The following is a 25,186-nucleotide window of genomic DNA, read 5'->3' as shown; positions in this document are numbered from 1 at the left end:
TGTCTAGGAGCTATCTGCTGTGACAGTGGTGGCACAAGACCTGAGGGGACATTAGGTAGTTCCTTAACATACAAAAGCTCACAGGAGAATTTGGCCTACAGCTTACTGAAAGTCATGGTACAGAGGAAATGCTGGAAATTATTTTTCAGGTGCAGCTGTAGTGGAAAAAAGAAACTGCCAGAAACATGCAAAATCCAAAATCCAGAAGCAGGGCTTTTAGAAATTAAACATTCTTGCAAAACAGGAAAAAAGTGTAATCCAATAACTGCAATAATTGTTTTGGTTTATTGCAAAGAACATGACACGGGTACACGACTGCACCTGTAAACACCCATGCTGGGGAGGAGGAGGCTGATGGTGGCTGCACTCCTTCCAAAGTCCAGGCTTTGCCAGCTCATGGGAGATGGCCAGCAGGCTGTAAACTCTGGATCAGCAACAGCTTAGGTGTGTTTGCATTACATGCATAGCCAGGAGCCAGAACAAACACATCAGCTGAACTTTTCCCACAACACGCTTATATGCTGGCACAGCTGTAGCCTTGGAGGAACCACTATGTTCTTCCATACTGAGGAGGGGGATGCTCTGGGTCAGTGGGCCAGACATATTCATTAAAGAGGAAGGGAAGAAGGTGCTGACAGCTTCATATTCCTCTGTATACAACTGTGCTAGCCTGAAGATGGTGGACACTCAGCCTTCACTAAAAAAGAATTTATGACAACAGAAAATTGGCAAAGAGCAGCAGATTCATGTCCTCAGCAGTCCCTTTACCCAACAGTGTCAGGCTGGCAGAGGAGTCCATGTCCTGACTTTAGCTAACTAAGAATTTCCTAAGGGAATTAACTGAGAAATTCACAGAGTTAAGAGATTTCTTACCCAGCTGGGAAAGAAAGCATTGGAGGCAGAAAAAAATCACAAAATTTCAGCAGAGTGGCAATAGTGCTGGAGGACAGTGTGGTTCCTTGTAGAGAGCTGGCAAAGCTTTGCACATTTCAGCTTTGAGCAGCATCTGACAATGACAAAGCAAAAATGACAAAAAACCAAATTATTATCATCATGGCTGCAGTTTAGGTAAGCAACTAAAACTTTGCCTATTTCATGCTTAACTGCATTTTCAAGAGCTTAGTGGCTTGGCAAAACAGTCTGGAAATCTTACAGGAACAGACTTTGTTAAAATATTCCAGTCTGGCTGCTTCCAGCTCTGGATGGGTACAAACATGATGTGAGGAAACTCGAGTGCAGCTTTCAGAAGTTTTAAACAGCTCTGGTTTTCATTTCATTCTAGAAAGGAACAAAAGGCAGCAGACAGCCTCTGTTATTCATCCTCATGACATGACTAGGCCAGTCAAGAAGCAAAAGAAAGCATGTAACTCCTCCCCTACTTATTGCCCTCTGACTGCTTTAAGTAAATAAGATGACAATAAATGAATGAGAAAAAGGCACAACCCACACAGGGGAGGATGCAAGCTGTCAGAGGAGGTATAGATCTCAAAAAACACAGCACTATCTCTAAAGCTGTTTACTCAGAAAGTAATGCTGAATGCTCAACCTTGTGCATGAGCAATGAAACAGCATTTAGGACCTGGAGAAGTTTGCAGGGTCACATCCAAGCTCATCTCAGTTAAAAAGACATGGAAAACTACAGGAGGTGAAATGTTGGACTTAAAACATCTATGGACATTCAGGAGAATCAAGATCAAAAACTACTTGTTTATGTTAATAGGAGCATTGTACCCTATCCAGGGGAAAATAAATACGTATATATTTTTAGGCGGTACTTGTGCCTAAGCTAAGAGAGTCCCCTGTACCTGATGTGTGGAACGGTTTCTACCTTGACACAGAAAACATCCCCAAGGACATTTGCTCTGTCTGGAGGAAAAATGCAATCTTCCTCCTGACCAAATACATATCTACTTCTGAGAGCCACTAAACACTCAAACACCATCTGTGAGCTGTGCATTCATCTGTAACACACCAATTTAGCTGGCAGGCCATTGGGAAACAAGACTCTGAAGTTGCCAAGTTAAAATGGCAATCCAGTACCAGTTGAAACTTCACCAAGAAAACAGGTGAGATTACCAACAAACATTGTAGCAGAGAGATGAAGCTTCAAAAATAAGAAACAGCTTTGTGGAGTGTATTAAACAAAAAAAAAAAAAAAAAAAAAAAAGCGGGGGGGGAAGGCACAGCTTTGATCTTTTCCATCCTGTGCTTAATTAGCAGCAGCATCACGCTAGGAGCATGGGTCTGTACAGCTGGAGACAAACAGCCACCTTCCTCCAGTGAGAACCAACAGAGTCGTGGCTGCTGTGGGCAGAGCAGGCAGGAGACACACAGCACATCATGATCCTCCATTTCAGAAAGGCCTTCTTCTGTCTGGCTGTACAGCAATGAAACTTTGTCTTACACAAACACAGACAAGCCACGAGTCAAAGCCCTTTGGCTTCTATCTGGTGCTCACAGCAACAGGCTGAAACAAAAATTGAATTCCTGCCTGCTTGCATTGCTTCCTTTGCCACAATTAAATTGCATGTGTGTTTAAGTGCTGGACTTGGGATGTCAGTTGTTAAACCAAATGCATCCTTCAGTTCTTGTGCAGATTTATAATACTCATGCGCTATAGGAATAGGTGGGTATAAAGATGAAATTAAAAAATGTGAATCTATAACATAAACTTGTACATAAAAACGCTTCTAAAACACCATTAGTGTTATTCCAGTCACATCTCCAGAAGCTTCTGTACTGACCTGACAAAAATGACCTTTTCTTTTTCATAGCAAATTTTACAAGGAAGAACTAGGCAGAAAAAAAATGGCTGGAGTCTGGGGGAACCATGGAACATGTATTTAGAGAAATCTTGACATTGGAATCTTTTTTTTTTCACTCTATATCGATTAGAATTTTTTGATTGTTATTATTTTGTGCAGCAATGTGTCATGAACAGAAGTGTTTGACTCAGGAATAGCAATCCATGAAGAGAATGAAGTATGACGTGACCCAGGTAACACCAATTAGAATACAGTTAAAAATAAATCCTTGTAGATTTAAACATGGCCAGGCAAGGCAATTCATGAAACTACAACAAAAATGCAATACATTAAAAAAAAAAAAAGAAAGAAATCTCACAAACAGAAAATTGCCTGAAATGTTTAGACTATTTAAAAGGCATACATTTTCCAAATGTAGCTATAACAATTTTGAATGAACTCTTCTTCACAGTTTGATGAAAGAGAACCATCTCAGGTTTGAGCAGATGACTGATGTTATAACACTGTATATTAAGAAAAACATTTTTGCTTTAATAACACATGTTTTCTCAAGGAAGTAAACCTATGTTAGGACAGCTTAAATAAATCTTTAAGAGACTTAGAAAAGAAAGGACTTTCATGCATGTGCAGAATACTCTAGGACACTATAATATTTAAAATGCCATTAACCACTTATCTCAGAAAAAACACTATTAAACAGTTATGTCAGAAAACTGAGATACTGTACAGATATCTTAAATTCAATTACATTATGAAAAACATAGTTATAGGAAATGTTAAACTGAAATATTTTTAAAAGATCTTTGTAAACACCACTGAAATTATGGTGGAAATTATCCATACAATTTAGTCAAACAAAATGCATCATGTAGTAATGGTATTAACTTTTTCTTTTCAGTTTAATGCTGTGTTATTATATTTGCTGCCTATTTTAGAAAGTAATTTGTGTTGATGGCTCTGGAGAAAAACCAAGCATTAAAGAACTAATTTAATTCCTTTTGAGCTATGCTCAGTTCAAAAATATTTCTTTTAGAATGTCCGAGTACTGCAGAATCTGACTAGAAATCCACCTTGAACTATGTGCACTTTGACTAAGTCTCTGCCCAAGGCAAAATGATCCTGCATTCAGCAGGGTTTTATCCCGGTCTTCTAAAGGACTTACACAGAATGCACCTGATATAACTGGACCAGAATGTCAACCATGATAGAAATTATGATCAAGACATGGAGGATACATAATGAGAACCTTATCCATTTTACAGTGGGCTGCTATTGGTGGGGGAGTACCTTTAGGGGGTTGTTTACAGAAATCAGGTCTTCCGCCTTTAAGAAAAAATAGAGAAAGAAAAAGAAAGAAAGAAAGAAAGAAAGAAAGAAAGAAAGAAAGAAAGAAAGAAAGAAAGAAAGAAAGAAAGAAAGAAAGAAAGAAAGAAAGAAAGAAAAATAAAAAGAAAGAAAAATAAAAAGAAAGAAAGAAAGAAAGAAAACTGTGTAATTCCTTGTGCAGTGCTCTCCTTCCTGCTTGTTATACTACATGACACAATGGATACTAGCTGTGTTTAAGGTGTTCAGGTAGTTTTATAATAGGCTGCCTTTGGAAAGAAATTTCACAAATGTCCCTTCAGTGTGAAGACATGGCTTTATTCCTCTGGTTCCACAGCATAAAACAGAAATTTAAAAATTGCTACAGCTTGTTTCTCAAAAATCAATGTGTGATTGCAAGCTGCACTGGGAGTTTGAGGGATATCCCCTTATCAGGCAATCTCTAGATAACATATTTTCCTCTATTGCCCATAGCTGCATGTAAGACATGGCAAGACAAATGCCAGCTTCCTTTTCTGTTGGTGTCATCTATTGATCCAGTGAAATGCTCTTCATCTGAAACTTCCTTCCCAAAGGGGACATTTGCTATGAGAAGCAAAGCTTTCTGCCTGATGCTAAGAAATCCTAAAACTTTCTGCTAATTACTGCACAGCACCACACTAATACACGTCTCTAAAAGCATTAAAAAAACCCAAAAACACACAAACCAAGCTCAAATGAGGCAGATGCTAGCCTTTCACATTTAGAAATGTTGTTTTGCAACACCAAAAATGCAATATAATAGGCTCATTATGAGTTTTCTGTGTGCTTTAGATAAAAATGCACTCTGGGTCTGTGTTTTCCTTTGGGTGCATTTCCTCTCAGACACATTCAGAACTCCTATCCCAGATGTGACTAAGTGACTCCAGTTTGTGCCTAAACACAAAACAGTGTCACCATGAGAAACAGTATCAGAGAATAACAAGAAGCAGAGGGGTAAGTAAAGGGTCCTGGGGCATAAAAAGGACACACGGCCTACAAAAAAGTAACATCCACCAAAAAACAGCTACATTTGTGCATCTGCAGAGAGAAGAGAGAGAGCTAGCACAGTGTGCTGGCCTAGGACATCAGCACCATCAGAAAAAGCTTTATCTAGCAAGTGAGCAGAAAACTAAGATATAGAAAAGACACATTCCTTTAAGAATAAAAACTGACTTGTAAAAATGGATAGCTAATCAACATCCATGTGGATCTCTGCAGTTTCAGAGAGGTTTTGGTATGGCTCCTAGATAACTGCAATTTCATCAGACTGAAAAAGAACAATCAAGAGAAGCATTTATAAAGAAATCCCACTGGCACTAGAATACTTTGGCCTTGACACCCCCAACCAGAAGTAAGTTTTGCTCAAGAGTAAAGAAGGGGCACACACTTTAGAGATGTTGATAAGCTTGTTCCTTCATTTCAAATATAAAGAAGTATCACATCACTTATCGCCCCCCCACCAAAAAAAATTTCTAAAAAGCAAACATCTGAAAGACACTCAGTTGTGAGACTTCCTTCATAAAATAAGGATTTTCAGGAACAAAGGAACTGACTTTCTAGTAGGTTGGGACAGTTTTTCTCTGGGAGGGCAGTAATTGAGGTACTTCCCTCCTACCCCTCTTGGCCAACAGGTTCAGAAGCTACCAGGGAAGACTGACAGACAGCCTTACTGCACATACCTTGACTTCCTGAGATACCAGGCAAAGAAATAAACTCCAGTGTTGAGGAGACATTAGACCAAAGCTTCCAAAACAAAAGAATAATGCATTTGGGCAGAAAAAAGCCTTGTTATTTTGCTGTCTCTGATAAACAATAGTTGGCAGGTATTGAACTTACCACGCAAATTAACTTCTCTGTTTGTTTGGTTTGGGGTTTTTTTTCCTGTGTATATTTGTCTGAAAGTGTATTTGCAAATAGTACTCTTTGTTGAAAGATTTTTTTTTTTAACTCATGGAAAATATTACTTTTAACTCTTTTTAGAAATATATGATTTTGCTTTTTCTTGGAACCCTTAGATTTTTCATCCAAGAATTCCAAATACCTGAAAGACATACTGCAGCTTTTCAGAAAGCCAGGTTCATCCAGACAACAAAGGCAAGAAACACTTAAATAACCTTCAGGAGTCACCATGGAGATGATTCTGAATTTAGGCTTTAGAGTTTCCTCTGCTGAAAGGCTGGATTACTGGGGGCAGAACAGGAGGGCAATCCATTTGCCAATCAGCCTTAACACTTATTAATTTTCTACCTTTCTATCTACAATAAAGACAATCACAATCACAACCCTAGAGGACAAAATCCCATTATCTTTGACCCATAAGGTTTCCCACTACTGTCTGAATTCAGACAAGATTTCACTGGCTTGTAGTACACTGTGCTCCTTTGACTTCATGCAATTCATAACTCATTCAAATAGAAGCAACTACAAAATAGCCATATCTACCTCAGCTGGAAAAACCTCCCCTTGTCAAAACTCAGTGTGACAAACTAGCAGGGCTATGGGTCTGATGCTCTTTCCCTCTCCTACAGCTCTGGACAGGATGTGTGTAGCAGGATTCTTATTGCTCCTTCCTTCCTATCTAGAGCTTTTTACTTAATTACAAAGCCTAATAACGACATGCAATTACACAGCATTAATTTTTTTCAGCTAAATAGCCTCCTCACTTTCCTATGAATTGCCATGAGTAGCAATGTATGGATGCAAAAGCCTCAAGAAGTCAGGGGGCAGTCAGGGTGAGGTTTCCAAAGATACCAAAAGAATTCAGCTGCTGAAATGCAACTAGAAAGAGCACTACAGTTAGAGGATACAGACTACTCTGAAAACAACTTCTTCAGACAATAATGGTCTCTCAGGTTCTCATCATTTATAGCCTCTTTTTCATGAGCTTTAATAACCTTTTTTTCTTTTAGGATCAACCTAAAACTTGATCCACAATGCATCAGAATTTATACTTACATTAAAATTTTAATTTTCACATCTAGTATCATGATGGTGACGTTTTAGCTGTGTAGCCTTAACATTTTTTTAAAACACTTTACTATTTTTTTTTATTTTGCTTCTCTTTTAACCTGAAGGCATATTGGTTCAGGTTGTATTTGATGTTATTCATTCTTGTTATTTGAAGCTTAAAGACTTCAACTAATCACAAAAAAAGACAGGTTTTGGTGGTTTAGTTGTTGTGTTGGGTGCATTTTTTGGTCTGCTTGTTAAATAGCTTTTGCTTGCTGTGCTCAAGGTTTGAAGGTAAAATTTACAAAGACAATGCTTTGTGACAGTGAACCTTCTGCTACGTTTTTAGAAGCACTCAGCAAATTCCAGCAGCGGGTTTCTAGACACAAAAGGCAAATACAACCACTCCGTGATTTAGATTGCCTTTCTGTTTGTGGGTCATGAGACTCACTGCTGAGCATGTCAGAAGTTGGCTGTGGCATTTAATGAAGGTTGTCAGCAACTTCATAGTTCCCACAGCAAAAGAAAGAGTGTGCTCTGGCTTTAGTTTTGGGGCATGGGTTGTTGGGGATTTTTTCCCCCTTCTTTTGGGGCTTTGACTGGAGTCTGAGACTGGAGTTAGTGGATAAACTCAGTTACTGCTAAAGAATCAAATTAAAAGTTTGGAACGAGCTGGGGCTTTTAAAAACATTGAATTACATAGGTTTCCTTTTTTCAAAGACATCATTTAGCATTCAAAATAAATATTAAATTTCCTTTCAATTTGAAAGTTTAGAGTCACTTATGAAATTAGGAACAATAATCATACTCTATTATGCCCTGTCTCATGTGTGTCTCAAGAGGGCTGTGACTTGTCGTAGCATGAAGGAACCTAGAAAAATGATTACTTGCTGCTTCAAACAGAAGATGCATAGCTCAGATGCTCATTAATGAGGCAAAGGAAAATTAATTGACATGTCTAATAGTTCTTTTAATATAGCCTCTAAGCCTTGATGTGTCAATTGTCAAATTACCCCTGGCATTCTTTCTTTGTCTCAGTGATCTTGTGTCGTATTGCTAGGAGAGAAAATTAATATTATTTTCCTTGGCCTCTCACAGCATACTTTCTGGTCAAGGGTGTTAGACCTCCAGAAAAATGAGATGCATGCAGCCCAGCTGCCTTAACCTCTCTCCAGATCAGGTCTAACCTCCCAGACAGCAGAACTGCAGCTTTGTGACTGCTCTGTGTCAATTATGCCTCTTTCCTGGGGCATACAGTGGTTAGAAAGCCCACAAGCTTTAAAAAGCCTAAATGTCTCAGCCTTTCTACGTATCCTTGCCACTCTTGTTCACTCCTTTGACTTAGGTTAGAGCTCCTTTCAGCAAGCCAGGACCCTCTCTGCCTCCACTTGCCCAGCAATGATCTGTCCTCTGAAAGAGACAGCCTCTTGCACCCTACAACAGGCTTTCATGCTTGCTCCATCACAGGCAGTGAAAGAGCATTCCTTTTAGAGCTTCCATTCTTTTCACATTATTATCACCCAATCCAGGCTGGAAAAAAAGCTGTTTCCAATCATTTGCCTGTTAGTCAACTCTCTGCCTGACAGCAAATCCTTTGATTAAGACTGTTATACTGTGTATATTAAGCTCATCTAAGTTTATGTAATGGAACTTTATAATCATCGCTGCTATTTCATCAGTTGGTGTTTCTGTCCTACATGAAGTTAGGAATAAAAGGAAACACAGAGAAGGCATATGGGTCATATATTGCATCTGCTGTTTGTAGTACAGGACAAAAGCCTACAGGATTCCCAAAATTAAGCAGCATCTAAGAACTTCATATTGGCAAATTGTTTAAGCCATTATTCCAACAACTTAAGAAATCCTGAGTTCAATGTGATTGGTTTGGGGCTGGTTTTTCATACATAGATTAAGAGATGTGTTTCCAAAATTAGCCCCTCAGCAGATCATAGTAATAAATCTCCTAATACAGACCCATACTGGAAAATGCTGCTCTTTTCCAGTATGCTCATTTCCCATACTGGAAAATGCAGAATGAAAATCACTGCCAAACAGTATAATCAGATCTTTATGATTCTTTAAAAAAAAAAAAATTAAAGATCATTAAGATTTTTTTTCATTCCATAATCAATAATCTCTAACATTCTGCCTAGGGTATTCATATCCTTGGGCTTTCTTATAAGAAACAGATTTGCACATGCTGCTGAGCATAAACTCACTTGATCCAGTAGTTAAGAAAGTACTGCAGAAGTACTGTCCCACAGAGCTGCACGTGTGCAGTAAGTCTGAGAGTAACAGATTTCTTGTGCATTTGAAGGCTATTAGTCCACACACAATAGATTTAACATGTCTCAGGCACAGAGGAGTCCCTTCTCATATGCTGTAGAGCAGAACTGTACAGATGAATGGATGCATCTGGAATTGCCACATGGGCTGTCAGAGATCCAGACATCTTGAACAAATGCTTGAAGTCTTCAGCTTTCACTCAGACCCAAAAGGAAGAATCTGGGAAGAGCCAGGTTCTATGAAGCTGGGTGAGAAATGAACATAAAATTCAGTAACATTTCTCTGAATGTCTATTATGTGATAATTTTTTAATAACCCAAACAATCAGCACCAAAAATTCAGGGAATACCATAGCTATCACTGTCCTGAACACTACTGATTTTGACAGAAACTGAAACAAGAAAGGAGGGAAAATATAGGAGAATGGATAGAAATGGCAGAGAAGGAGTTTGCAAGCAAGAATAAAGGTGTGCAAAAACCATCCACATGATGCAGAATAAATGTAAGATCTATAACATTTTTTCATTATACACATCATGATAAGAATACAAAAAGGATGCTGAGGCACAGACAGCAGGAATATTTTCTGAGATAAAGCAAGCCAGTAGCAGGCTAGGGAAATGTACTTATTACCCATTTGTTCTTCTTTCATGCTAAATCTAATTATTTTCTGCTGAGATGTGGGAGTTACACATGGTATTTACCAGCACAGGCAAAGAAAACCTTACTTACCTCATGCTGCACAAGACCTCACCTTAACTACTATATGAATCTCTACTAGAGGTTTCTAATTGCAGAATAGAGATGCATGAGAAGCAGCTTTCCCTTCATGTGAAGGTTTTCAAAAGACGACTCTGACCCAAAATTGGGATAAAAATGTTGACAACAAAAGAGTTCATGTACTGATATTTTGATTAGTGAAAGGACCTGTTCTGGTAATTTAAAGTGGCTTGAAATTATTTTGACCTTTTCAATAGAAAATTAACCCATCTGTATACATTAAGATGTGGGAGGGAAAAATAATTTCAAACAAATTTTCTTTCCAAAATATAAAGATGGAATATTTCACAAGTCTCTAAATTTTGTTTCAATTATCCTTTCCCACAATTTCATTTTTTGAAAGTCACAGTTTTCCAGCGCAAAGTGCTGTGTCAAAAAAAAAACCCTCTCAACCACGGCAGTAATACCACATATTCTTGATTCTGATGGGGTCATATGATTCCTTCATTTCAGTGGGTAGCTTGAGACAGACTGTAAAACACTGGTGTGTCACCCATTCTGGCGCTTCTCTGGCATGTGCTGTGACAGATCATATAGGGCACCCAGATTGCACTCAAAGTGAGAAGTGCAAATTGAAAATACATCTTCCACTGTGTGTGATCCAAAGGATCTGGGGACTGACCTTATGCTGAGAGACTGTGCTGTGCTCTGGCTTGGACAGAGGGGTGCCAAAAGCTGTGTGGGAGGACAGGGAAATGCTTGGTGAATCCCTGGCAAAGACAGAGAAAAGGAGAGCTCCACATTGAGCACATCACTCCCAGTATGCCACTGAAAGGCAAACCCAAGTTTTCACACACAAATAGTGCAGCTAAAAGGTGATTGTGAATTTGTCTAACCAGTTAACAGTGAAATACTGAAAACCCTGGTCAGCTGTTTTCACTGGGCTTTGGAAATATTTTTCCCGCAAATCTTCTTTTCCTCCTTATTAGCAAATAATCTGGCACTCAATTGTAGGCAAGGGCTTGGTACACAGATTTGAACAATAAACTGGTGAGACTCTTTAGGAGAAGAGTTGCACGATACAATGTTGGAAACATAAGCAGCCAGCCTTTGAGACTAGCTTGGTTACAAAAGCACCCACCACTAGTCTATTTAAATTCAGAATGCCAAAGGTAAGGAATGCTTGCTGTGAGCTACAGCTCCTTGGGCTCTCTCACTGTAAATACAAACAAATCAGACATACATTGCTTTTCAAACTTCTGTTCTGTAAACAGCACATACTTCCTCCAGTAAACAGTGCAACTAAACTTCAGTTTTGCAGCTGACATTACTGCCCTGCTGAAGCCAGACTTGAAAGCTAATTCACACTGTCGAGGTATCTGATCTATTTTCATTTTGCTTATTTTCTTCATAAGCACTTGATGCTTTTTATTCTACCACTACTTCTGAAGATTTTAGAATTAATAGTATGCTATCTTTCTAGTGCTGTGTAAGTACCAGAGCAGTACATTGCTTTTATCAGAATTATCAATTCTGATATGTCGGCAGTAGGGCAAGAAACAAAAGGGCTCTTCCAAGTATAAACCTATTTATTTTCCACTTTTCTTGTGTGCATTCTTATACCTGAATAAAAGCTCTGCTGGGTGAAAACATATACTGTCTATACTTTTCTTGGCGATTTCTAATGAACACATGGGGTGAACGCGTGCTCTGAGTCCAAGACTCTTACACTACCCAGACCAGCAGACTCAGACCCAGCAGGAAAGAAGGCAACACTCAGTAAACCTGGCTCATGTGGAGGCTGCAACTTTATTAAATGTAAACCACATTATGGGCTTATTTAAATTAATGGTCACAGTGTGTGCTCAACACCTCTGAAAGACTCTGCACTAGGGCTAGCTATTAAATTTTCCATCGACACTCCTGCGTGAAGGAGAGCTGAGACTTCTGACTAGTAGTACGTGCCAGAAAACTGCCTTTCCATGCAAATTTTTTTCTTGATAAAATGTTCAGATTTTAGTGTTGGAAAAATAGAACTTTTTTCCCCCAGCAGTCCCTCTCATCAGAACCAGTAACCAGCTGCTCATTTGCACAAGCCCTGGTGCTGTGTGAGGCATTCTTGCCAGATCACCTCCTTTGGATTTACCAGAGTCCAATGCACCAACGTGCAGCACAGGGCTGACAGAGCACACTGGACATGGGACATGAGCACAACCTGCCTCAGGAGCCTTGGATTCAGGGGAGTACAGGAGATCAGACCTAAAGGCCATCCCCTACACCCTACACCCACTCTAAATGCACCCAGTTCTCCACCAAAGAAACCCAGGAGGTAGGAGACCCCCTCGTGTCCCACCTTGGTCAAGAGCACCAGAGGACAGGGACCACAGAGGGTGTCACAGGACCTGCCTCTGTCATGGTGGGCATGCAACCAAGTGACAGCTTTTCTGAGCTAAACCACTTAAAATCTTCTGGTCTGGATGCTTCAGTTTTGTTAAAAAGATTTTGTTTTCTAGGGGGTTGGGAAATCCCTAAATTTCATTATCAAATTAGGACTGTTAAGAATGGGTAAGGGAAAGTAGCAAGTAGTTGAACAGCAACTCAGTATCCTTATGGACAGTGCAATGCTCTACAAAATACTCAGCTGAAAACCAAAGGAGACCATTTTCTGGTTAAAAACCAAGAGCATTGTATTGTAATTTGTTCTTGCAAAAAATAGAAACATCTTAACTGAGTCAATGACGATTTTCTGCATTATTGTAACACTTAAAGTGTCAGTGTTCAATGATTGCTTTCAGCTTATAACAATAAATTTCAGACTTTTAAACATACCAACCAATAAAGCTACATGGAGGGAATGTTTGTCATTGAAATAAAAATTGTCCCAAATAAAGACCTGAAGCATCATTTGTAAAAATAACAGAAATATTGTTGAGTCATTTTAATAACAAATAAATAAATATGGGAAGATCACGAAACTGTGGGAACTAGAAGTTAAAGATACTGATCAAAAACTAAAGAAATTAAAATGAAAAAGTACCTAGGTTGACACATTGAGCTGTACCAAAAGCAAATATATTTACACATAAATACTTATATCAATCTACATTTATACTTTCACATTTTGTATAAGCCCAAATTTTGTGGGTGTTAGAGAAAAAAATTATTGAGGATGACCTCAGATCACCTAAAAACATACTCTTCTGAGCTGAAGTATTTTATTTTCCTATTCCGTTCATTTATAATGACAAGATAATGATTCACAGAATCACTGATAAACAGCAACTGTGTCCTTTTTTATTTGCTTCCTAACATTCTTGGAAAGCTTTATAGTAAACAGTTTAGAAGATAATGAAAGGTAAAACTTCCATCTGAAAAGGTTTGATTCAACAAAATTATAGGGACAATCACTTAGGTTAAGTGTTTAGCCCAGAGGGCAGTATAAAATTTCATCAAAATTCAAACCATGCATAAATGATCTCAAACTGCAATGTCTATTTATACCACACAACATGTTAGTCACATTTTTCACTGAAGATTGAAAGTAATGATGAAGCAACTGATAAGGATGAAAGACTGAATATGTGCTATGCCACCCATGTATAATTCAGTTAGTGGCAAACATGGATTAGGAAATATCCTGCAACAGCAAGTGTTTTCCAACTGCCTGAGAAAAACTGTGAACCACTAACAAGGGAAAGAGGACAGCAATGAAACCAAAAATATTTCACACACATAAATTAGCCAGGTAAAGAAGAGAGAGTTATTAAATCAGTGGGTCAGGGATTCAGAGATAATGAGAAACGAAAATATGGATCAAAAGAATACTACAATTTTATATCTTCAAGGTTTGGTGTTTTCTAAGAAATAATATTACTGGCTTTTTTAAATCCAGAGAGAAAAGCAGTGGCAGTGGCAGTGAAAAGGGTATAATTTTTCTAAAGCTGAAATCTTCAAATTTTGATTAATAAAATAGAAAGAAAACTTTGGTGCAAAATCTCCATTTATAGTGCAAAATACTGTCCTCCACCTCTAGGAAGAAATAATCACAGTGGAAGAAAAATTTTACAGTCCTTTTTCCAGTTGCAAGATTTGATTTGGTCATTCTGGAAAGAAGCTTTTAGTCAAGAATTAAGAAAAAGGTCTGTGATTTTTCATTTTAATCCTAAACAAAGACAGAATCTTTAGTTGATGACAGCCAGCGAAACAGAATAACAGCTATGGTACATAATGGTATTTATCAGCTGATTATGAATCACTCCATTGACTGTATCAGCTATACTCAGACACCTGCTGCAGATTATGTCTGAGCTATTAGAATCAGCTGCATGCAATGACACACCTTCAGCTGAAGTTCTGTGGTTGCTAAATGATGAATCCAAATTCCTTGGTTTGTTATTCTATAAGCATCTAAGGTGCTGAACAAACTAATAAAATTGTCAAGTCATGCTTCAGAGATATTGTACTGTAGCCCTGAAACTTCACCGTGGAGGATTAAACACAAACCTAAGCTGAAAGCCACAGTATGGGGTTGTGTTTTTGTTCAGCATCATTTTAGTCACAGCAGACTCAGCTTATCATCACTCCAAGCGGAGCTAGATGTTAATGATTTGTATCTGCCTTTTTGGGTAGGATGGGATTAGAGGAAAAACTTCCCAGGTATCCTGAGGAGTTATCTCGAAGTAAAAGTCATGGGTTAAAGCTGCACATGGATGTAGTGGAAAGGGGAGATGAGAGCTGATCTCTGTGGTAGTCAGGTAAAACCAGCAGAAGAGATGCTACTGAAAAGTGGAGGGAGGCTAAGTGGTAGAGGACCTTACAAATGACTGGGGAAGATTATAGTATGACAGATGCCTCCAATGATAGCTAATTTAAATGCCATTAGGTGCATTATATTTCACATGCAGACAGTCTACAGGGTGATGGAAAGCGTTACAGTAGCTTAGCATGAAAGTTTATGCTTCAGTCAAAGCAAATTGTTATCACGTCACTGGAAATGGCACTTGAGCAGCTTACCTCAGCTGAGGATCTGCCCCTCTCTCTTACTGCAGCATTTGCTGTCTAATAAAATTCCCAGAGCAGATGCTAAAGGTGGTGGAACTTAAGCAACTTTCTGCTGACTCGTTGCCCCCAAAAGAGAAATTGTAGCAAAGTTAATGAAAGTTCCAAGCATCATGCACTATTTTTAGTTTATTTTGCTATTCTACACTTTGCAATTTTTTCCAAGTGGATAGTATTAAATAAAGCATTTTTCCCTATTAGCACTTTTATGTGTTTTGCATTTAGTGTATTGTTGCTATTCTTCCAATGGAGTCAGGAAAATGGCAGAATGAAGCCTGGAGTTACATTATTTTGAGCTGATTCCCTGTAACATTAGTAAACAGTTTGATGCATCATGTCACTAGTAGTGCTATTCTCTCTTGTCTTCCCCCATTTAATGAAAATCTGTGAAATAAATGCTACAAGGCAGTACTGCTGGCATGACAAATTCCAAGCCAATAAGTCTTGCAGTTGCCAAGATGTAAGCTCTGAAACTTGGCATTTGGCATTCAGAACTAGATAACCTTACTATAGTAACTACATTCACTGTATCTACAAGAGGGATGAATAAATCAACAATAATTGAACTACTAAAAGTGTCTAATTTCCAGAGTAGTGCTTCAAGCAACAACTGAAATTAAAAAACTGTTAAAACACAGCTACATACCCATACAATCTTGTCATGAATGCACTGAAGCAAAGGTTAACAAAAAAGAATGAATATGCATTCTTTGCTAAAAGTAACGTTCCTTGATGTACGGTAGTGATGAACTGTATAAATGTCAGGTCCCATCCAAGTCCCACAGAGCCTGGCATTCCCAGTAGCAAGAATTTTTTATTGTTCCGGTAACATTACTCAAAGTAGGGAAAAGGCTATTCCTGCTGCATGTGGAATGCAGTCCCTATTCTTGAAGCCTGGCAGTGTTTCCAAAGTTAGCAATGATCATAAACCCTTGAAATATTGTTGGTATCTCCAGGGCCTGATCCAAAGCCCAGTGAAGGCAAATAGGAAGATTCCACATGGCCACAGTTTTGTGTGGGCCAAGCTTAAAACATTACTTCTCCTGCCACTTTATTTCACAGTTCAGAATTTCTCTTGTTGTCCAAGTAATATTTCATTGAATTTCCCATCCTCCCATCTTTCCTCCCACTGTTAATTTTTATTAGAAAAATGCTGGTCTGGAAATCTTTAGGAAAATAAGTAGCACACTAGGTTAAATGGACTCAGTGCTTTAGAGGAGAGTCCAATAAACAGACATTTTAATGTAACATGTTTCCACGCTAATACACAGGAGAGAACCTACCATTGGGACACCAGCCTGCTGTACACTGCTTTGAAAACTGTCTCCCAGAATTAATTCAGACTGATTAGCATAGCATGGATGCATTCACCTGGGGAACTAACTAAAAATAATAGCCAATTTACAAATGAACTAGAGCAGGCTTTTTAATCTCCCATGACTCCATAGATCGGTGGCAGTACACTACAGAATCACATCTCTGTGACTGCCACACAGCTGGCATTAAGCTTCTGGGGATACACAATCAAAAGGAATTGCTGGAAGGCACTGAGATGCTGGGTGGAAACATTCCTTGGGCCACTGTTTGGACAGTCCTGGTATGATCATAATATCAGTCTTGGGGAGTGATTAAAAATACAAAAGAAGCATAGTTCCATCTAAAGACCATTTGATTTCCAGGATCAGTTACTGACTTTCTTTTAGGACCTCAAAACTGGAAATCTAGTACTTATTCAGTGTTGATCTTCAGGAAAAAAATATATGCATTATGGGTTTTAAACCTTTAATTTACCATATCAGAGTTTTTTTTCTGAAAGCTGAGGCATAAGAGAGACACTACTACAGTGGAGAAGCTCGTTCGTATATCTATCTCAAGGAAAACTGGGAAGTGTTTTTACGTGCTAATGCATATAAGGCATGCACAGATAGGGAAGTATTTCTCCATATGCATCATGCAGGATACTGAAATGCGTGATAAACGGGACTGAATACGTATCTTTCACCCTCTGACATTTTGTAGGTCAAACTCTATATCTGATGTAGTTATTTCAAGCCAGAGAGAGAAAGGCATATTCTAAGAGACAAGAGAAACCTTTCTTTCCTCAAAATTCCTGGCACATATAAAGCGAAATTCAATACTTGTGGTATGAACATACATCCAAGTGTTTTTTAGAAGATGAGGATCATGATACAATGTTTTGAAATGGAAATTATTCTAACTTTGAAATACTGTAACTTACCAAGCAACCAAAGATGCTCAAAGGCCCCTGTACTACATTTAACTGAAATGCAAGGCAAATAAAAGCAGACAGTTATCCTGCATAAAATGATACACATAATGGTTAAGGGTGGCATTGTTTCCTCTACATAAAGCAAGCTTCAAAGGGAAAAGTAATTTTTGGATTAATGGGCAAACAATGCAGAACAAATTACATTAGTAGTTAGTTAAAAGCTCTGTAAAATAGCTTGCCCTCTATTTCTGAGTAATGGGACTGATGAAGGAATGGGATTTTTTTTTCCATTCCCAACTCTCTTCCCCTGCAGTTGTTTAGACTGGAGAATTAACAGCCGGGAAGAGCATCTCTTCACATTGTGAGAAAGACATAGCATTCAGTACAGCTGAAAGAAAGAATAGCTGAACTAGGAGTTTCACCACTGTTAATTCCATAAAACAAAGTGTCTGGCATGTTTTCAGTCATTACCCCTTAGCAGATACCTAAACCAAAAACTGGGATAGATCTAGATACCACGATGAAAATCTTATGAAGACAAAGTACACCAGAGGGTTACCTAGTCTGTTTAAACACTAGGCTCAAGACAGTGATTCACACCATCATAAGAATTAAGGATGACAACTGTAAATTCCTCACTGGCTGGACTTCCTCCTAAATCAAAGGGCAGACAGACTGCATTTTACTCAGAATTTTGTAACCAGACTCCCAAACCTGGCAGTTTGGTTTGAATGTTCAGATCCGAGGCCAGGCAAATTGCAGATCCTCTCTGTTCTCTCCTATTCACCTTCCTCATCTGAACCCTGCTCAAATTTGATTTTGCCAGAGAAGGAGATATCCTCTCTTTAAGTATTCTACTTAAAAGAAGGACAAAATGCAAGGCAAGAATATTGGTTCCACTAGGTGATTGAGCAGGAGCATTTTGACTATCATCCACTCTCTTATTATCACCTCTGAAATAAGAAACAAGAGTCACAGTTAAGAAGGCTCACATTTGCCCAAACTTTCCTGCTCTTTTCAGCTTCACCATCACAGCTTCTTGTTCCCACCCTTTGTGAAGCATCTCAGTTTGTACTGAAAACCTGTAAAAGCAGAGACCCTGCTAACTTCTCTGGCTGTTTTGTTACACATCACTGTATATTTAATAATAATTATGCCTCTGCAGAGGTATTTTATTCTGATAAAATCAGAACTATCCCACCAGGATCTTCAGCTACTTATTCATTTTGCTACAGGCTACAATAGAGAATTTACTGAAATAACAAAGTCATTTTACATACATATGGTCTATGCTTCTGTGCCACAGCAGTGACAGATAAAAAGCAGCAATCTATCATATTTTTCTCTCCACACTGTACTCAATAGGATCCAAAGTGTGGTACCCATTTTGCTACTAATGCACATGTATAACTCCCACTTATTTACTGTAGTGCCCTGAAGATGTGACAGTTAGCTATGTAATGCACTTATTATTTTTATTCATTCTATTCATTAGAGATGACCATGTATGGCTCACTTATAGCTTCGGTTTTCTCCACTAGTCATCAGTAATGTCATCTTTTCTAGCTCATGAAAACAAAATGTTTATTAAATGACAAACAACAACCACATCTCTCTCAACTCGATGTTTCACAGCCAGTTTCCCAAGTCTTCTACTCTCCTATGAGTTTGAACAAACCAAAGGGCAATTCAGCTAGGTCAAAAAGTGCTTTTGTGCTGAGCAGGAATCCAAGCTGGATTGTGTGAAATGCCTGTGAGGGACAAAAGCCAGCAGTGCTGTCTTGAAGACATTTTGACTGCACTCGTGGCCAAGGCTCCAACAACTTTCTGAATTCACATTGCTTGGTAACTGGAGATTTAACATTCTCTGTATTTAAGAAGAGAAGCTAGTGATTCATGTCAAAGAGCTGCATGGTAGTCACACATCATTTCCCCCCAGCCATTTACCAAATTTGAACCATGTTCTTTCACTTTTACCAAATAAGAATTCTCTAAGATGGAGGAAAAGAGCAGAAAAAGCATTTTGTCAGGGCATTATAAACACAGAATACAGGAGAGGTCTAGGTCAAACTGTGAGCTGCTCCAGCAATGAGGAGCATTTTCCCCTGCTTTTTCAGCTCCATTACTCATAATCAGATGGCAACCACACAATTCCCTTGACAAGACCTCTAGGAAAACTTTGGGTTTTTACTGAAGTTGCTCCATGACTGAGCTCACTACTCCTTTCTGCTCAAGAACATTAAGAAAAAAAAAATAGAACACCAACCATAGACAAACATCTCCCTAGTAATTGTGACTGATCAGTCACTGACAATTCTCAACTAATTTTTTGTATCACTAATTTCTCTTCTCCACTGCTAGAGGCCAGCTCTCAGCTGGTGGAGTTCTGCAGGTCTGGAACCTCCAGGAGGAAGGGCATTGGCTGCCAACCCTTTCCATCATCCTGAACATATAAATAAAATTATCATCAAGTATAATTGCACTGAAATCTATAGGTAACTGCAACAGTACATGTTTCCCATCACCATAACAATATCAAATCCTGGCAAAGTTGTGTGCATACATATTGGAGGGCTTTGCAAAAGACTCACAGAGAAAACAGTTCATAGCCAAGACTCATGTTTCATGTATTTTCAATACTTAAAAGTTGGTTTCCTATTTTTTTCCCAGAAATTTGGATACATTTTGAAGTAATCCTTTTTGTTGTTTTCAAAATTGTTTCCAAACACTTTATTTCTCATTCAATTTTCACTGGAAAAATTTTATCACAATGCACGAAAGAAGGGAAAAAATTCTTCCATTGCACAAGTGAAAAAAAAAAAATCTCTAAATGCATGCAGTTCATTGGAATTTGCCCAGTTATGAATTACACTATATAATAAAAGAAACTGACAGCTTAGAAAAATCAGAGTGTATAGGAAAGATGCAGTAGTCATATTTAATGATTAGTCCACAGAATAATTTTCCAAAAAGTAAAATTTTCCTGTAACAGAAAAATCTCCCATGAAACTAAGACTAAAGCAAAAGCTCCACAGAAATATGTACAGGTCTGCTGTAAAAATTCAATCCTCAAAGATTTGAGAACATGCACCAAACACCAGCTAATATCTGAATACAATAAAAAAACCAAAACAAAACGAAAACATTACTTGTGTCCTACGGAGACTTGCCTACAAAAAAGTCCCAAAAAGATTCCAGAATCAGGGCATTGTGGTCACACAGCTAAAGCTTAAGCATTTTTAAGATTAGCATGGGAAAGATTTGAAAGTATTCAAAGAAAACAGTGGGACTTCTGATTTCTGTTAAGAGTTTAAGCTTGGCCTGACTTTAATTACACTTCAAAATGGAATTAGAAACCATGAAACAGGGTTTAGGTGGACCATCAGAAGTTACTGAGAAATTTTTAAAAGATTACCACTTTTTAAAGCAAGTAATAAAGGGTTATTCTGCTTTTCACAAAGGAAGTTGAATGTCCGCTCTTAATGGCAGTATTTTATATATAGTACATGAAACAGATCCTACTAGGACAGCTATAAAAAGCTGGTAAAATTTGACCTTTGATTTTAGGTAAATGTTACATATTTGAATAAAAGGTTGCATTTATAGGCAGCCACAGATTTTTTTTTTTTTAATTTTAATGAAATCTTTAGAAGAGTTCAAGGGACAATCCAGGGAAATTTGTAATAGGCAACACTAATTTTGAACAAATTCAAAACACTGAGAAAAGGATTTTCCTCTAATGTAGGATTCATCACCCTCCTAACTTGGTATAAATTCAATCTGTTCTGTTTGTATGACATAAACAACAAGCAGTTTCACAGGAATGAGGCAAACCATATGTGAAGGTGTTTTAGAAAGCACAACAGGGAATACACCAAGCAAAGAAGCATCTGCATTTATTTCAATGTCAAATCACATGTGTATTATAAAGGGAAAGTTTATTGTCTTTATATAAAAAGCAAGTTTACTATATTGTGCTCTTTACAGTTAACTCTTCCTGCCCCTCAGTATCCTCTTCAATTTGGAAAAAAAAATAAAAATCAGCAGGTAAAAATCATAAAGTCTACAGGTACAGAGGCAGCGTTGTAAAGGGGTCTTCAACCTTTTTCACCCCACCCAGGCTGTCACATGATGCCAAGAGCCTATTTTGTCCTCATATCCCCTCGCTACCTCTCTTGAACAAGGGCTGCATCTGCTCCTGAAGGGTGCAAGTGGAACCAAAGTGTGGCTCAACAACCTGGATTCCAGAAATGCAAGAATATAAATCTAGATAAGAATTATTTCTTGTTGATGCCTATTTGCTGCAGGACAAAAGATCGTCTCCTGTATCAAGATGCTGTCTGGTCCTGCACTGGTGCTGCACTGCCCAACCTGCAATGAGCAACACACAGCACTGCTGTGTGGGGCACTGGGTACTCCCCCACAAAAGGCAGTGCCCTACAATTAATTGGTTTTATAGAAGCTGGCCAGAGTCGGCTTAACACATTTGGAGTCAAGGAGAAAATATTTCAAAGGAGCATTTAGCCTGGGTATGAGCTACAGGCATGTTGTTAAAAAGCTAATTGCATGGAGACAAAGGATGATCGTTACTTTTATATTAGTGTGTAATATTAACCTTTGAGAGTTGTGTTTGATGATAAGTTGCTGGCAATTGAAACTACTAGTATTTATATTTAAACTCAAGACTGAAGATTCTTAAAGTCACACAAAGTGTATATGTCATTATCCTTTTTTTGTACTAAGATAAATGAAAGCTTTTGAAATCTGGAGTCTTTTTCACATCTCCTCTAGAACTATGCATAAAAAGCAATGTTAAAGTGCCGAAGTGTTGAAATTATTTCTCACTTCTGTATTTTTATGCATGTTCAGGAAATCTGCCTTTATAGTGACAAATAACCATGGAGTACATTTTTTTCCTCAAATTTTGCTTGTTTCAAGGAACAGAAGAAAAGAACTAGAAATCTTCTGACAGCAAGTTTTGGGCTGCAAGGTCAAAATTCTCCAAACTTGCCGCCTTTTCTCTCAAGGTTATCTCACTAATCTTATTCAGACAATAGCCACGAATACTGATGTTCTGCTTCAGATTACGCAGGTTTTAGCTCCAGGAGCACAAATCTCAGAGAAGGGAGGTTCAGCAATGCTGTGGTGCAAGGCAAGCTCCTGGGGTGGGCTTTCCAGGAAGGTCAGCAAAGCTCTGGGTGAGCACCTGGCACCTACCAGGCTGTGACTGCAGCTGATCACCTCAGCAGCATGGATGTCCCTGCAGTATGTGACCACATTTGTTTGTTGTCTGAATCTCTTTGCCCTCTCCTTATCGTTTGGGCTCATCCCCCTCAGCCCCAGCTCACTGGATCCAAGCAAAAGCCTGCTGCTCTCAGCAAGGCTGTATGTGGGCACAGGGGGAAAGTCACTGGTGAAGCTGTGAGATCGAAGCTGAAGCCTGTGGGCTTCTGCAGCCAAAATGATCTTTTTATTACATATGTGTATAATGCCCACTGTAAGGAGGTCTGACTATGGCCTACGGATGTGAGACACCACTGTCAAATTAATATGAAGGGAAAAGGACAAGCACGCTACAGCAATGGAAACAAAAACAAAAAAAAATCACAATTATCAGAAAAATATTTGCGATCACAAAAGAATATCTTGTTCATACTCACCAAACTCCCCTTTGGCAAGCCTTAAAAGAAAAGAGAATATGAGAAAAAGAAAAGAAGAGTGGAAAACATTACGGGGAGAGGCTGTGAGTGGAGGGGAAGAGAGAGACTGAGACAGTGGATACTTTAACTTGTCACAGTACAACACTAGCTTTTAATTAATACAGGGTATGGACAACTTTGAAGACTGTTGGTCGTGCAGTATTTTATGATAAATACATTTTATGGGATTTTGTTTCTAAAGAGGATTTTGTAAAATAACCTAGCCCAATAAATTATTTACCAGCTGCAATAAAAGATCAAGGAAATTGCTCAGATTGCATCTTGGAGCATCTAAAACTCTGAAGTTTATGGAGATCTAAGCTGCCCCCAGATCTACAGTGCTATTAAAATTTTTTGTAGTAGCTAATTATCTTGCATTGCATTTTTTAAAAGGTAGCAATTGTAGTCAAGAGGAAGGTCTGGAAACAGACAAAGAGGAGTTGATGCCCTTTGATGGAGAAAGTAGGAGAGAAGGAAGGAGGAGACAGACAGAAGTGAGTAACAATTGAAACATCATGCCAGTATAGTAACAAATGGAATTAACAACTCACAAGGTATCAGAGTCCCAGGGAAATTACCTGAATTAACTCTATATTTAAAAAATATATTATTAAGGACACATCCTTTACATGGCATGCTATGTGTAATACCTGTATTGCTTGACTAAGAATGGAGTAATTTGATTTTCCTATTATTTTTCTGTTTGATAAATGTGATGACCACAAATGAAGCAGAAAGCAAAGAAATTCCCTCTAAATTCTGTTTTGTTCTAACCTCATGGGACTTGAATATAACAAATAAGTAAATAAAACAAGAACTGGTCCTTATTTCCAAAAGGATGACAGATACAGTAAATAGAATGACATAGTGAAATAACAAAATGCTGGCCTCAGCTAGGACAAGCAGCACCCTGATGCATGCCTTGTTGCCTTTGCTGCGTACCAGGAAGATCTGGTTCATGCCCTGTAACTTCCTGTGCTCAGATATAACTCTGCCTGCCCAGGGAGCAAAGTCAGTGTCCCTGCAGGCATGGGGCTCAGGAACAGCTGGGTTCCCTAAGAAAGGACAAAGCAAAGGAAATGGGAGAAAGGGCAGTAATTTTTTTCTTATTCCCCAAATCAGAAGGCGAGGTGCATGCCAGCTGAGATAAGTGCCTGTCCTTTCTGTTCCTCCAGATACCTTGTGCCATCACAAAGGCCACGGGCTTCAAAGCCTGGAGCCAGGCTGCCCAGGGTGGAGTTAGACCTCTTTCCCAACACTTTCAAGCTGAACAACCTTGAAAAAAATAAAGCAGTCAGTGCTGCTGGACTTTAAAGTAAACAGAACCACAAAATGGTTTGGGTTAGGAGTTCCAAATCCTAGCCTAGTTAGGATCTAGTTCCAAATCCTCTGCCATGGCCAGAGACAATTTCCACCAGACCAGGTGGTCCAGGGCTCCATCCAACCCGGCCTTGATTGCTTCCAGGGATGGAGCATACACAATTAAATACTAATTGTATCACAATTAAATGTTAATTGTATCGCTGTAACTCTGCAAGACACAGAAGAGAGAAAGTGAAGTTCACCACTACAGAAAGTGAGCACCTTGAGATAGATAATTGATGATAATTTGGTTAATTTAATTTGAAAATTGTGGTAGGTAAAATGAAACAATGAGAGCTGGCAAGGATACTTGGATGAGCACTGCTACTCTAAAATCTATTCTTATATTATGGCCAGGATGGGGGAGTCCTTAATTGTCCAAAATAACCATAATTAATTCAGCAGAAATATGAAAGCCTAATTATATGAGTGTGTGTTATTTTTCTACCTGATTTCTGCCTTCTCCAGCAGTCAGGCTTAATCACCTCTAGGGCTGAGTTCAGATTTCTACTGTGAAAATGCACTTTGTGTCTGCAAGGTCTTTACCTAAATTCCTGCCAACTCTAAAGTCACCAAGTGAATGTGGCAAGTGAGAGCAGGGAATAGACAGCACTAGTGATGTTGAACACTGCTTGGCTTGCCTGTGAGATAATCCTGTCTCATGTTTTGATAGGGAAATAATTTAAAACTAAGTTTTCACAGACAAGCACCCTATTCTGATGTTTGTTTTCTGGGTGCTTTGTTTGAAACTCTAGGGGCTGATTTGCAGAGGA

The 25,186-nt window shown here is 38.6% G+C and overlaps 1 protein-coding gene across 1 annotated transcript in view; it reads right to left on the bottom strand.

The window, feature by feature from the left end:
• The window catches only part of LOC146441535 (uncharacterized), a 186,467-nt gene that overhangs the window by 58,638 nt on the left and 102,643 nt on the right, over positions 1 to 25,186 (bottom strand). The gene's annotated exons all lie outside the window — the stretch shown is intronic.

The sequence above is a fragment of the Lichenostomus cassidix genome, chromosome 2, assembly GCF_008360975.1.
Source record: "Lichenostomus cassidix isolate B80296 chromosome 2, HeHo_3.0, whole genome shotgun sequence".
NCBI classification, from domain to species: domain Eukaryota; kingdom Metazoa; phylum Chordata; class Aves; order Passeriformes; family Meliphagidae; genus Lichenostomus; species Lichenostomus cassidix.
Note: the sequence above shows the minus strand (reverse complement) of the source record. Positions and strands in the feature narration are given on the sequence as shown.